The sequence below is a fragment of the Vitis riparia genome, chromosome 1 (assembly GCF_004353265.1).
Source record: "Vitis riparia cultivar Riparia Gloire de Montpellier isolate 1030 chromosome 1, EGFV_Vit.rip_1.0, whole genome shotgun sequence".
In the NCBI taxonomy this organism is placed as follows: domain Eukaryota; kingdom Viridiplantae; phylum Streptophyta; class Magnoliopsida; order Vitales; family Vitaceae; genus Vitis; species Vitis riparia.
In genome coordinates, this window is record NC_048431.1 from 14,055,152 (window position 1) to 14,069,421 (window position 14,270).

The window sequence follows — 14,270 nt, forward strand, 5'->3', positions numbered from 1 at the left end:
CTACTGTTAAGGAAGCTAATTTAGTTCCTATCATCCTGGGAAGGCCATTCCTTGCTACCTCAAATGCAATCATCAACTGTAGGAATGGGCTCATGCAACTCACTTTTGGCAACATGACACTTGATCTCAACATTTTCTATATGTCTAAAAAGCAAATCACTCCGGAAGAAGAAGAGGGTCCAGAGGAAGTGTGTATTATTGACACTCTGGTAGAGGAGCACTGCAATCAGAATGTGCAAGACAAGTTGAATGAAAGTTTTGCGGATTGTGAGGAAGGTTTGTCTGAGCCCCCTAATGAGCTTGCTACTTTACAAAGTTGGAGAAGGATAGAAGAGATTCTACCTTTGTTCAATAAAGAAGAAGGAGCAGATAATGAACAAAGAGAACCACAGAGGATAGTCATCAAGAAAGAATTGATGAAGAAACATATGCCTCTACTTTTCCTCCAAGCGTTGTATGGCAAAAAGGGAATTGGTTTCGTTGCCATCATACACAGCAAGCCTCAAATGAAGGATACTAACTTCATATGGGATCCGGGCAAGCTAAATTAGGATCAAATTCTTTGATGGACTTAGTCTTTCTTAAGACTAGCTAGTCCATATCTTTTTGTTTTACTTATTACTTGTTTTAATTTTGATTTCAATGTTTTAATTTTGATTTCAATGCTTTAATTTTGATTTTAATGCTTTAAGTCTACTTTGTTTTGATGTAATATAGGTTTTTGGATGATCAAAATCAGGAGAAAATGCAAAGGAAGAAATCGGGAAGAAATCGGAGCGAAAACAGAGCAAAAACAGAGCAAAAACAGGGGAGAAAAAGAGCTCTACGAGATTTCGCAGCCAAAGAGGATTTCTCTGCGAAAATGGTTTTTTGTTGCGAAATCAGTTCGCAACACTTTTGGGTCCTCTGTGAAAGATTTCGCAGCTGCGAATCCAAGATTGGCACACGAGTGCCACTCCGCAGCACAGGAACCCCCATTTCGCAGCTGCGAAGTGCTCTGCGAACCACTGAAGCGTAAAAAAGCCCCATTCCGCAGCGATTCCTCAGCAATTTCTCCACTGCGAAGGATGTTTCGCAACTGCGAAACCGATTTTTGGCACACGAGTGCCATTCCGCGGTACAGTGACCCCAATTTCGCAGCTGCGAAAGCGGCTGCGAACCACCAAAGCATGAAAGATCCCATTTCCGCAGGGAAAGCTCCATTTCGCAGAGGATTTCGAAGCTGCAAAACCAACTTTTGGCACACGAGTGCCATTTTTGCAGCACAATGACCCTTATTTTGCAGTTGCGAAACGGCTGCGAAGCATAAAAACTCCCAATTTCGCAGCCAAAGCCCAATTTCGCATGGTATTTCGAAGCCACGAAATGGCTGCAAACGTAAAAACTTCCAATTTCGCAGACAAAGCTCCATTTTGCAGGGCACTTTTGGGTTGCGAAATCACTTTTGAGCTTCGAAATGACTATGAAATCACCTCAAAGCTTCAAAATGGCTGCGAAATCACCTCAAAGCTTCGAAATGGCTGCCAAATCACCTCCAAGCTTAGAAATGGCCTTCAAATTCCGAAATTGACTTGCAAAATGGAGGGAGGTATGCAAAAACACCTTGCAAAGCCAAGGGAAGTTGCTAAAATGCCAACAGAGCCCCACGACCATGCATATGAAGAGGAAAGCCCCACACATGAAGCCTCTCATTCCATTTCTTACCTCCTTAAACCATCAAATCCCATAGCTGCCAACTGAGAGCTCCAGTTGAGGAGACTATGCCACCTAAGGAGACTACCAGAGCAGAGGCCAAAGTCTTGATCCAATCCACTCAAGAGGCCACCACAGATGCATAAGCTCCACAGGACCCTATCATTACTTGATCATCTCTTTACTTTTTGTCTTTATATATTATACATAGTTCCATGTTATGATGTTTTATATTCTGGGATTGGAGGTATCCATTGATCATATCTTATATTCTACTTTCTCAGAATCATATATAGACATCATTTTTGTTTAAACTTGGCATTTTTCTATTTTCTCTACTTACTGATTCTTTTGTTTTCTTTGAAACATGTGGTTTCTCCTATACGACTCAGACTCTATGTCACTAAGGAGGTACTACTTCCTCCCTTTATTTTTTAATCGCTCTTGAAACATTGAGGACAATGTCAGCTCGATTGGGGGGGGGGGAGGGGAGATATGAGGAAGGAAGTTTGCTAAGTTGAAGGAAGTATGCTAAGTTATTTTGATATTTTAGCCTTGTCTAGTAAAGTAGTTGTAGTTGTTTTGCTTGTTACTATAATCTCCATGGATTTTGAGGAAAAATTTTCAAATTAAAATAGGAGAAACTGAACTTTTGCTTTTCATCTAACTTAGAGTTTGGATTATGCTTGCTAAAGTGGTTCAATTGTTGAAGCTTCTATTGAAATCAAATTTAGTCCTTCCACTTTAAGCTATCTACACACTGTGCACAATAGATTCCTTTTATAAAATGAGAAACTATTTCCCCCTTGACTTAAAAAATTTTGGGACTTGGTACCTTTGACCTCATTTTAATGATATTGAGACACCCTATGAAAGGCCAATGAGCCTTTGAAAAAAAAAAAAAAAGAGAAGAAAAAAAAAAAGAAAGCAAAATGTTTGCTTGCCTTGAAACCCGAGCAAGGTCTAAAGGGTATATGGTGAAAACCTTTAAAACCTGGTGCCCTAAGCCTTAATTGGTTGGGAGTCAGTGGCCTCAATGCTCATTACAAGGGTGGATAGGTGGAGTTAGCATATGGTAGGCCAAAAGGGTATATGAAAAAGTCCGGGGTAAAATCCGAGGAGTTAGTGGTTGAAAGATCCTTAAAGCTTGATGCCCTAAACCTTAATTGGTTGGGAGTCATCGATGGACCCCCGTTACATGGACAATTCAGAAAAGGATGCCCCTTAGGCCTTGTCACTTAAAAAAAAAAAAAAAAGTGTGTTCTCTGCTTATTGAATTTGGTCAGTTTACTAAGTGTTGAAAAGAGATAGGTTGGGGGGAGAGATCAGTTTAGCATGCTATATTCGGAAGCTATCATCTTACACTTAGATTTTTGTGGAGATTAAAGTTTGGTTCTTTGGAAGTGAAATGATTTTAAAACTTCAATTTGCATAATGCATTCCCTTGATCAATGGTATTTAGCAAAGTTTTTGATAACTCCTGTTGAAATTTGAGGTTATATTCCTTTAATGTTCCATGTGAGAGTTTGTCAGTCATGCCACTTAAATATTTTTTTGGAATTGATTAGCATGATGTTGTAAATAATGGTAATTTTATTGTATTTTTTCTCTCATTCATGCTAAGAGACTAGCAATATGTCGGTTGGGGGGAGTGATTACTACTCAAAAAGTGCTATTTGATAGCCTTTAATTAATCTTTTTAAACACTTTTGAGTAGTAGTTAGTGCCTTTTAACCCAATTAGCATGTTAAGGCCCCTTTCAATCAATTCTAATCAAATTGTGTAAGTTTTGGTGTTTTTGTTAGTAAATTGATCACCAAAGCATTATGAGATTGAGGAGAGTTTTATGGAATCCTTGGCAAGCAATGGGAAGCTTAGAGGCATAAAGAATCAAAGATTTGAAGCACTTTTGCCATAGCAAAGTGGGAATGTAAGGGAAAGCAAAGAGAATTCAGCCATGAAACATTCTTGATGACAGTCACTGCAGCTACTTTTGGAGCACTTCCTGATGTCCAATTTATGTATAGAATATGTCATTTGAAAGCTTAGGAAGTCAACAATCCAATGCTTCAAACCGTGTGCAATTTGGAGCTGAAATGAGAAAGTTACAGCCTTTTGAAGACAACTGCTCCAAGCTGAAGGAAAGCTTTAGAAAAGTGCTGCGGAATCAGCCTTTTGTTGCGGAATGATTTCGCAAGACTTTTGTACAGTGCTATGGATTTCCCCTGAAGCTTCACGCCGCGATGGAAGCCAAACACCACAAGATGGAAGTCCACTTCGCGGAGATGTTGAATCAGCCTTTTGCTGCAAAGAAATTTTGCAGCTCTTCTTGTGTACCTGCGAAATTTCGTAGACCTCACTTTTCACCTGCGAAGTGGTCCTTAGTGCTTCCCGATATTTGTAACCGACACTTGGAGATATTTTTTATTAGATTTTTGTTGCCTAAATGCCCAAATTCTCCTTGTAAGCCACCAATGATAGGATTCCTTAGTTTTTAAGTTAGGAATTTGGCTAAAATATCAATGTAATAGTTGATTATGTAATTTTTGGTATAAAGGGAGCCCGAGGAGCCTGTTCTGAGGGGGTTAGAGGTGTTAGAGTGATGAACTTTTTGTAAAAGTTTCAAAGGAAGAAAAACACAGAGCTTGAGCTCTGCTTTACCTTCTCACTTTGATTGTGTTTTTACTTATTTTACTAAGTTATGCACTCTCTGAGGAGCTTTCCCCAGAGAATGAGTAGCTAAACCTTTTAGTTCCTTGGAGTTAAGGTTGTCGGGAAAGGTTCTAAGTGCAAGAATCAGAAGCTTTGTGGTTTCAGCTATGAATGAATAGAGAGTGTGTCCCGTGAATGGTTTCTAATGTTTTTAGTTAACTTAAAACACCTTGGAGTCACCTGGGCCAACACTTGGTAAGGCAAGTGATCTCTAACCATGGAGATGCACTAGTTTACCCCTTGCAAGCCTCTGGTAGGTGACTTGAAGGTAAGATTTTCTAGAATAGCCAACACTTGGTAAGCTTTTGGACTCTTAGGAGACATCCATTAGTTACCTCTTGCGAGCTTTTGACGGGTAATCCAAGTTAAAGATCACCTTGAATGGTAAAGGCTAAGTGAGAGGCTCAAACCATTGCAAGTTGCATCAGTGAGAGAATTAAAGCTGAAATCCAATTGAGGGATGCATTTGTGCAGCACTTGTTAGAGAATTGCCTTTATGTTAATTCTTTAATGTGAGGAAGTGAACCAACTGACCGGAGCTATGCTATTGCATGAGGAACCTCCCCTGTAAACCTGAATCTCCAAGGAATGCTTTTCTTCTTAAGTAATTTTCATCACTTGCTGTGTAGTTAATCTAAGTTCAAACCTTTTTCAACCAAAGTTTGTGTTTTATTCCTTAAGCTAATTTTGAAATGAAACAGCACCAATTCACTTTGAATTGGTATCATTTTCAACTTGAGTAGCCTTCCCAGTGGAACGATCCTAGAGCCACTATGCTATAGTAGCTTTGTATTTGCTACCCTAGTTCATGGTGTTATAGGTTATAAATATTGTTGATTACTCTCGCCATCAAGGAGCACCAGCTGGACACGAACCAGCTGAGACACCAATTAGGCATGAATGACTCATAAGGTTTGTCAATCTGCTATTAGGCTCTAGATCAAAACCCTAAAATGAGTTCAATTTTCCGAACCATGTCTAGGAGATCCAGTGATTCTCAAGATATTGTTGTAAACAGTGAAGAGATCAATTATCCTAAGATCCAAAATGATTTAGATGATTGGAAGTTACCCAAGGTGTCTAATCAAGAAATTTATAAGAAAGGAACCTTTAAGTTCTTCACAGATTATACCATCAAGACCTCTGAAATGTCAGTCAGCTTAGAACAAGACGACCAAGTCATAAGACTTCTAGATAACAGATCCATTGAAAAGCATAAGAAAGACGGCTATAATTTCATACACTTTGGTATGATTCAAGTAGCAGCTAAGCCTTTGACAAGATTAGGTTTAAACACCTCTATTGTCATGTGTTTAAGGGATAATAGGCATCTCGAATATCGAGATTCTATTATAAGCGTAGTCCAAGCTGGACTGAATGATGGCCCAGTTTATTTCCAGTGCTATCCTAACTTCACAGTTAGAATAAGAGATGCAGACATCTTAGATTCCGTTGTCCTGCATATTAAGACTCATGGCTTTAAGATCAAACCAGGAAACAGTCCTGTTTCAATCATAACCAGGTTTGCCTATAAGAGCATGAACACAAGCGTGGGATCTGGGGCTCTTTGCACCAGTCCTAAAGGTGAGACCACTTATTTTCACTCAGATATGCTAGATAAGTCAGATTTCATCATCCCCAAGAAGATCTTGTGGAAAGATGTCGAGTTTCCTGAAAATTAGCATTTTGCTAATGTTGTTCCAGCCATTGCACAGCGTTCTGAAAGTATTGAACAGATTGTTCAATATCCTGATGGAGGAGGAGAATTGGTTTTCTCCAACTCTTTCAGACATTCCAGTAGCCCTAGAGTTTCTGTTTATGAACCCTCTAGAGCTTCAAGCTCTTCCATCCCAGTTAGAACCACTAGGGAAGAAGAAGGTTCCAGCTCAGGAAATCCTAAGAATATTAAGCTAACAGGTGTCAGAAGTTACACCAACGTGGCTAGACCATTTTACACTGAGGAAAATGAGTCTACTCAGGAATCCCAACAGGATGAGTCCCCTGTTATGTCTCCTACCTATTCCCAGATGATTAACACAATAAGCCTAAGTGATGAAGATTTTGAGATCAACAAGGATCTCTTAAGAAAAGACTTCTATTCTGAAGTCAATAAGCAAAGAAATGATTGGTTCTTTAGCACTGTCCCTAAGGTCATTAGAACCATTTACCAAGAAGAATTCTATGCCTACTTAAGACAAGAAAAGAAAAATATTAAGTTTTGGATTTGGTTTGAACTCTTCAAACAAGAGGAATATCCAGATTATCCTTGTAAGCGTGTTAATAACACTAAGTCCTTTGAATTTTCTGAGGAATTCCAAGAAAATTCCCAAATCAACCAAGCTTTTATTGATAGGATTAATCAAAAGATTAAGGATAATCTTGTTACCCCTTTGACTGTTCAGCCTCATATGAGAATCAATATGGTTAAAGGCGATATTAGTTCAGAAGAAGAAGCTGATGAACTAATTAAGATGTTTGAGGAACCCCATAATCAAATTATTAACAATTTAGAAACCTTTAAGACTAGGAATTACTATCTTAGACTTACATTTCCTGACATGCAGTTTGAGGAAAGAAATCAGTATACTCAAGCCTCATACACCAGTGGTACTATCTATGAATGGAACATAGACGGTATGACCGAGTATAACATACTCACTAAGCTTCAAGAAATGACCATGGTAAGTACAGCCTATAAGTTAAACAATAGACTGCCAGATCATGCTGTAGCTCAGACCATTGTTGCTGGGTTTACAGGTCAGCTTAAAGGTTGGTGGGATAATTATCTCACTTTTGATGATAGAAATAGTATCCTTAAAGCCTATAGGATTAATGAGAATAGTGAAGTTGTTAAGGACGAAGATGGCCAAGATATAGAGGATGCAGTGGCTACTCTAATCTACTCAATATCCAAGCACTTCATTGGAGATCCTGCAAAAATTAAGGATAAAACTGCAGATCTCTTGACCAACCTTAAGTGTCCTAAGCTTCATGATTTTAGGTGGTATAAGGAAGTCTTCCTAACCAAAGTCATGCTAAGGTCATATTGTAACCAGTCTTTTTGGAAAGAAAAATTCATCTCAGGATTACCCAAGCTTTTCTCTGAGAGAATTAGGATCAAGATAAGGGAACAGTATAATGGTCAAATCCCTTATGATAAGCTAACCTATGGTGAGATTATAAGCATTGTCACAGCTGAAGGGATTAAGTTGTGCAATGACTTCAAGCTTAAGCAACAAATGAAGAATGAACAAAAAATCTACAAGAATGAATTTGGATCATTCTGTAACCAGTTTGGTTTCAGCCAAAAGGAAACTATGCCTCCCTCTAAGCAAAAACCAAGCAGGAAGCCTAGCAAAGATAAGTTTTACCATAGTAAGAGAGGTACCTATGACAACTATAGGATGAATGATACTAAGTAGTCAAGGCACGTCCAAAGAAGGGTCAACAAGGATACCCAGAAAAAGGTAGAAACTCCTTTAGATGTCAAGCCAATTATCTGTTTTAAATGTGGCAAAGTTGGCCATTATAAAAAAGATTGTAGAGTTAAGCAAAAGATTAATAACTTAAGTGTCTCAGATGACCTAAAAAATATGCTTTGTAAAGTAATGTTAAACTCCACAGATTCTGAATCAAGGACTGATTCAGATAATGAAGATGACATTAATCAACTAGACAGTAGTGGTGATGTTTCTAGCCAATCTTCTAGTGACCAAGCTGATTGTATTAAAGGTAATTGTAATTGTCGTCCTAAAACTATAAATGTCATAAGCCAAGATCAGGAATTTATCCTTGATACTTTAAGAAAGGTTGAAGATGAAAAGACTAAGCAAAATCTTTATGAAGTTTTTAAAAAATCTGTTGTTAAGGTAGAAGCCAAGAAGACTGTTAATCCTTATAACCTTAATGATATCTTAAACAGGTTTGACCAACAGTCTCCCAAGGAAGTCAGCATTAAGGAACTTCATGAAGAAGTTAAGTAGCATAAAAAGGAGATTAAGGAGTTAAGACAATTCATAAGTCTAGGTCTCTCTGATCTCCAAGATCAAATCAATAGAATTGTCAACCAAGGAAACCTCATGGATATTCCAGAATCTTCTCATGTTAATGATAATGAGACAAATAATTTTTTGAATACTATGAGTAGGGTTATCTTCCAAAGGTGGGAAATCTCCCTTACTATAGTAGTCAAAGATAAATTTGTCCTTCATATTATTGCTTTGATTGATTCAGGAGCAGTTGAAAATTGTCTTCAAGAAGGTCTTGTACCTATTCCTTTATGCGAAGAGACTAGTCAGTCTCTATTTGGAGCCAATGGCAAAAGACTTGCCATTAAGTATAAATTAACAGATGTTCATATCCGTAACCATGACATCTGTATTAAGCAAAGCTTTATCCTTGTTAAGGATCTTAAAGAAAAAGCCCTTCTAGGAATACCCTTCTTAAGCTCTATTTATCCCTTGTGGGTAGATAACCAAGGTATAAGAACAAAGCTTTTTTGATAAGGAAATTCTTTTTGAATTTGCTAATCCTGTCACTCTTTGTGATCAAGAAATTAATCTGGTTAGAATAGAAGATCCACCTAAGATATTAGGTACCCAATTCATTCATCATCTCATTATAAATAATATTCTAAGCATTCCTTTATGCATTTCAAAATTTCAAACTGATATTTTGAATCAAGGAATTTTAAAAGTTGTTTTCATATCTGAGAAAACAATTAAGTATATAGCTTTTAAGTATAATTTAACTGATTGGATTATTTTAAACCCTAATTTTCAAATTAAGTTTATTGAAGGAGAAAGTTCCATTCCTAATCACTCAATTCGTGGAATTTGCAGGGTTCATGAGACCATAGCCCCTAAAAAGAATACCCAAGCTCCTAACCAGAAAACCCAATCCAGTCAAGCTCCTTCTCCCCATAAAATGCTATGGAGCCAACAAGTTGAAGAAGAAGAAGCAAGGCTTCATTCTTCTAACCCTATGCCTAACAAGATGATGACCTTGTACTATGATCATTCTGATCCAGCTAATCCAGTCAAGGCCACCCAGTACCCAGTCATTTCAGGGTCCCAGACCTTCAAGCAAGTCACTAAGGCTAATCCCTCTCAAAAGGAATTAGCATCAAGCTCCTCTTTTTCAAACAAGCAAATTGTGGTGGCTGCCAACCCCACACCTCTTTCAACAAAATCAATATATTGGCAAAATGATTTAAATCAAGCTTTTTTGGTTATAGAAAGAGAATTTTTCTCTGAAAACCCCAGAGAGATTGCTGCAAAAGCTTTTCAAGAGAATTTTCATTATCCATCTGGTGATATTTTAAAAACAAGAGAGTTTTATGAAGCAGTCCTTACAGAAACTGGTTCTGTTAAGATTAAGCATCATGCTGATAAATTTAGCAATATAGGTTTGGCATTCTCCACTTGCCATATCTATAAAATTCTTACTGTTAAGCAATGGGGTGGAAATCCTAATCTTTAAAGGGAATTTTCTGAACCATCAAAACCAAGGTTTTTTAATTATTGGGATTATCAGAGAGCATGGTTTAATGCTTTTCTGATCCAAAATAGGGACTTCCATCATTCATGGATGTTCTATTTTCCATCTAAGAATCAGCTTTCCTCTTTCCCATTTTGGTTCTACAGTTGGTGGACTTATTATGGTCCGACTATTAAGATTCTTCCTAAGCCCATCCTGGATGGCTTTGAGCTATTCAGAAGTTCTTTTAATATCCCTAGAGAACTTTCAGTTTTTCCCCCTTTACTATTCTTTTTTAGCAATTTTGGCCTTGCTTGGATAGTCCAGTGGGACTATATTATCATTACGAACGAATCAGCAGCCTTTCCATCTCTGGGAAGGACTTTTAAAACTAAATGGTGGGATGCCTTGAAAAATGATGCATCTATTGATACAGTCAAACAGTATTTCCTCAAGAATCCCACACAAGTCTCAGCCAATGATGATATGTCTCAGTTTCTCCTCAAAAAGCAACAACTACAAGCCATGCTCGCAGCAGCTAAGACCCCTCAAGATTTCCAGAAAATCCTTGAGGAAGGAAGCTCAAGCTTTTCCCAAGAAAATTCTTATGCAGAGTCTGATGATTCAACAAGCTACCTTCCAGACAACGGTGATGACTGTGAAGGAATCCTTCCTCCAATAAGAAGATCTAAGTAATCATCAACCTTATGTCTTCCATCAAGAATATTTCAAGCTTTGCAGTTTCTGCACCAAAAGCAGCAAGCATGTGTTCCAAACCCTGCAAATTCCACGAATTGAGTGATTAGGAATGGAACTTTTTCCTTCAATAAACTTAATTTGAAAATTAGGGTTTAAAATAATCCAATCAGTTAAATTATACTTAAAAGCTATATACTTAATTGTTTTCTCAGATGTGAAAACAACTTTTAAAATTCCTTGATTCAAAATATCAGTTTGAAATTTTGAAATGCATAAAGGAATGCTTAGAATATTATTTATAATGAGATGATGAATGAATTGGGTACCTAATATCTTAGGTGGATCTTCTATTCTAACCAGATTAATTTCTTGATCACAAAGAGTGACAGGATTAGCAAATTCAAAAAGAATTTCCTTATCAAAAAGCTTTGTTCTTATACCTTGGTTATCTACCCACAAAGGATAAATAGAGCTTAAGAAGGGTATTCCTAGAAGGGCTTTTTCTTTAAGATCCTTAACAAGGATAAAGCTTTGCTTAATACAGATGTCATGGTTACGGATATGAACATCTGTTAATTTATACTTAATGGCAAGTCTTTTGCCATTGGCTCCAAATAGAGACTGACTAGTGAACCAAAATGGGAAAGAAGAAAGCTGATTCTTAGATGGAAAATAGAACATCCATGAATGATGGAAGTCCCTATTTTGGATCAGAAAAGCATTAAACCATGCTCTCTGATTATCCCAATAATTAAAAAACCTTGGTTTTGATGGTTCAGAAAATTCCCTTGAAAGATTAGGATTTCCACCCCATTGCTTAACAGTAAGAATTTTATAGATATGGCAGGTGGAGAATGCCAAACCTATATTGCTGAATTTATCAGTATGATGCTTAATCTTAACAGAACCAATTTCTGTAAGGACTGCTTCATAAAACTCTCTTGTTTTTAAAATATCACTAGAGGGATAATGAAAATTCTCTTGAAAAGCTTTTGCAGCAATCTCTCTGGGGTTTTCAGAGAAAAATTCTCTTTCTATAACCAAAAGAGCTTGATTTAAATCATTTTGCCAATATCTTGATTTTGTTGAAAGAGGTGTGGGGTTTGGCAGCCACCACAATTTGCTTGTTTGAAAAAGAGGAGCTTGATGCTAATTCCTTTTGAGAGGGATTAGCCTTAGTGACTTGCTTGAAGGTCTGGGACCCTGAAATGACTGGGTACTGGGTGGCCTTGACTGGATTAGCTGGATCAGAATGATCATAGTACAAGGTCATCATCTTGTTAGGCATAGGGTTAGAAGAATGAAGCCTTGCTTCTTCTTCTTCAACTTGTTGGCTCCATAGCATTTTATGGGGAGAAAGAGCTTGACTAATTGGGTTTTCTGGTTCTACTGTTCACTCTTACTGATTACTGTTCACTATTCAATCACTATTCAAGCACGGGTCTACTGTTCATCTTTACTATTCAAGATTCCTTTTTGCCTATTTAAGGAGGCTCGGGCCTCATTTGTAAGCACACTTAAATTTTCTCTCCCAAGCCTATGCTCTCCCTTCTCTCTTCTTTCTCTCTCATCATGTAATCCCTTCAAGCCTTCAAGCTTTCTTCAAGCTTTCCTACCCTTGTCCATTGTAAGATATTTCTCCTTATGTATAATATAAGTATGTTTAGATTACCTCCTATATGGATGGTTTTTAATTATGCTTTGATTTTAATTTTATGTTTTTTATTTTGTACCGCCTATATGGTCGGTTTTATGTTTTATATATATATATATAATATATTTACTAAAAAAGAACCAAAAATTAAATAATTATGCATGATAACATGAACTTATACATGATCTTGTACTCTAAAAATTGCAAGTGCTACAAATGTCACCCAACCTCTTGCAAGTAAAACAAAAAAAACAACATTACTTTATGTTTATGTTTCAAAATTTTTTTAAAATATATAAGCATGTACCCAAATATATCCAAATGTATTCACAAACAACCAAGCAACTATACATGATCTTGTACTCTTATCATATAATGACAGATATTTACCTAAAAACCCAATAGCTATACATGATGACAAAAACTTATGCATGATCTTGTACTCTAAAAATTGTAAATGTTGCAAATATCATCCAACCTCTTGCAAATAAGAAAAAAAAAATAGTTTATGTTTATATTTAAAAGTACTAATTAATAAGATATAAACACCAAATACATAAAATAAAAATAAAAAAATCGAACAATGAACTTTTAGGGAAAAAATATAGATAAGATATGTACCTAAAAATATCCAATAAAAGAAAAAACTAATTGCAACTTTACATGCTTGATAGCAAGAACCTATGCTGATTTTGTATTCTCAAAATTGCAACTACTGCAAATGTTATTCAACTTCTTTCAAGTAGATAAAAAAACCACATTACTTTAAGTCTATATTTGAAATTTTACTAAAATGATATTAACATCTACCAAATTTTATGCAAAAAGAATCCAACAAACATACATCATAAAAAAAAACATGAATTGGTACTTTCATCAAATGTATCTTTTAAAAGATATAGGTATGTACCCAAAAGTATCCAAAACTTCAACATCTATGTATGACAATAAGATCTTATGTATGATATTGTAATCTCAAAATTGCAACAACTGCAAATGTCACCCTATACCTTGCAAAGAGAAAAGATGCAACATTAATTAAAATTTATGTTAGAGATTTTATTAAAAAATTATAAAATTCACATACCCACTATACTTGTTCTAAGATAAGAGTGCTAAAAAATGAGACCCATTCAGATCTTACTTCATCTAACTCAGCTCGTGAATAGGTTTTTTTCACTTCAAACTAAAATATATGACAATTGTGCTTTCTTGCTAATGCTCATTTCAGATGACTTAAAACGTATCTTAATCCAGGAGCCATACCACTCTCTCTTTATAGCCTATGTTATTTTTAGTTGCTCAAGACAAGTACAACACCAATTAGACCATGTCATACCCTGCAACAGCCTATTCTTTAGGCAATCAAAAAAACCTATCACTACCACCTTCATCAACCGTCTTTCTTTTGCCACAACCCATGCTTTGGGCTGCCCAAAACCCATTTGTCACAATGAATAACTATCCATGCTTGTCATCCACTAATTCTCCCTCCTTATCTCTCCGCACATGCACATTTTGATCAAGACCACCCAGCCTCACTGTGATTTCGTCTTCTTCTTTCCTTCAAACTGAACACCATAGCAGTTTTAATATGCAGCAAATGATCAGTGAAAGTGGTCAGGATGGCCCAACCCAAACATTTTTTGGCTCATCATGTTGAACTCGGTTGTCAACTCCATCGAAAGTCACCGCGGGGAATTCGACATGCAACTATTGTTCAACTCTTGTTTTAGATATTAATTGTTGTGGACTTTGGGCTAATTTTTACTTTCCTACATCTCAATAAAAGAAAAAAAACACTATTTACACAATCCATATTACAGATATACCAAATCAATGAATATAAATCAATTGTGCTAATAAATATTTTGACATTAATAAAAAAAAATGAAAATGATAGATCTAAGAGATTTTGGGTTACCTGAGAGTCCATGAAACAGAGAAGAGTAGTTGTGTGTTAACTATGGGTGTGAGAAGAGGTAGAAAAAATTTTGGTTAGGGTTATGGAATGAGATTTTTTTTGGATTGTGGG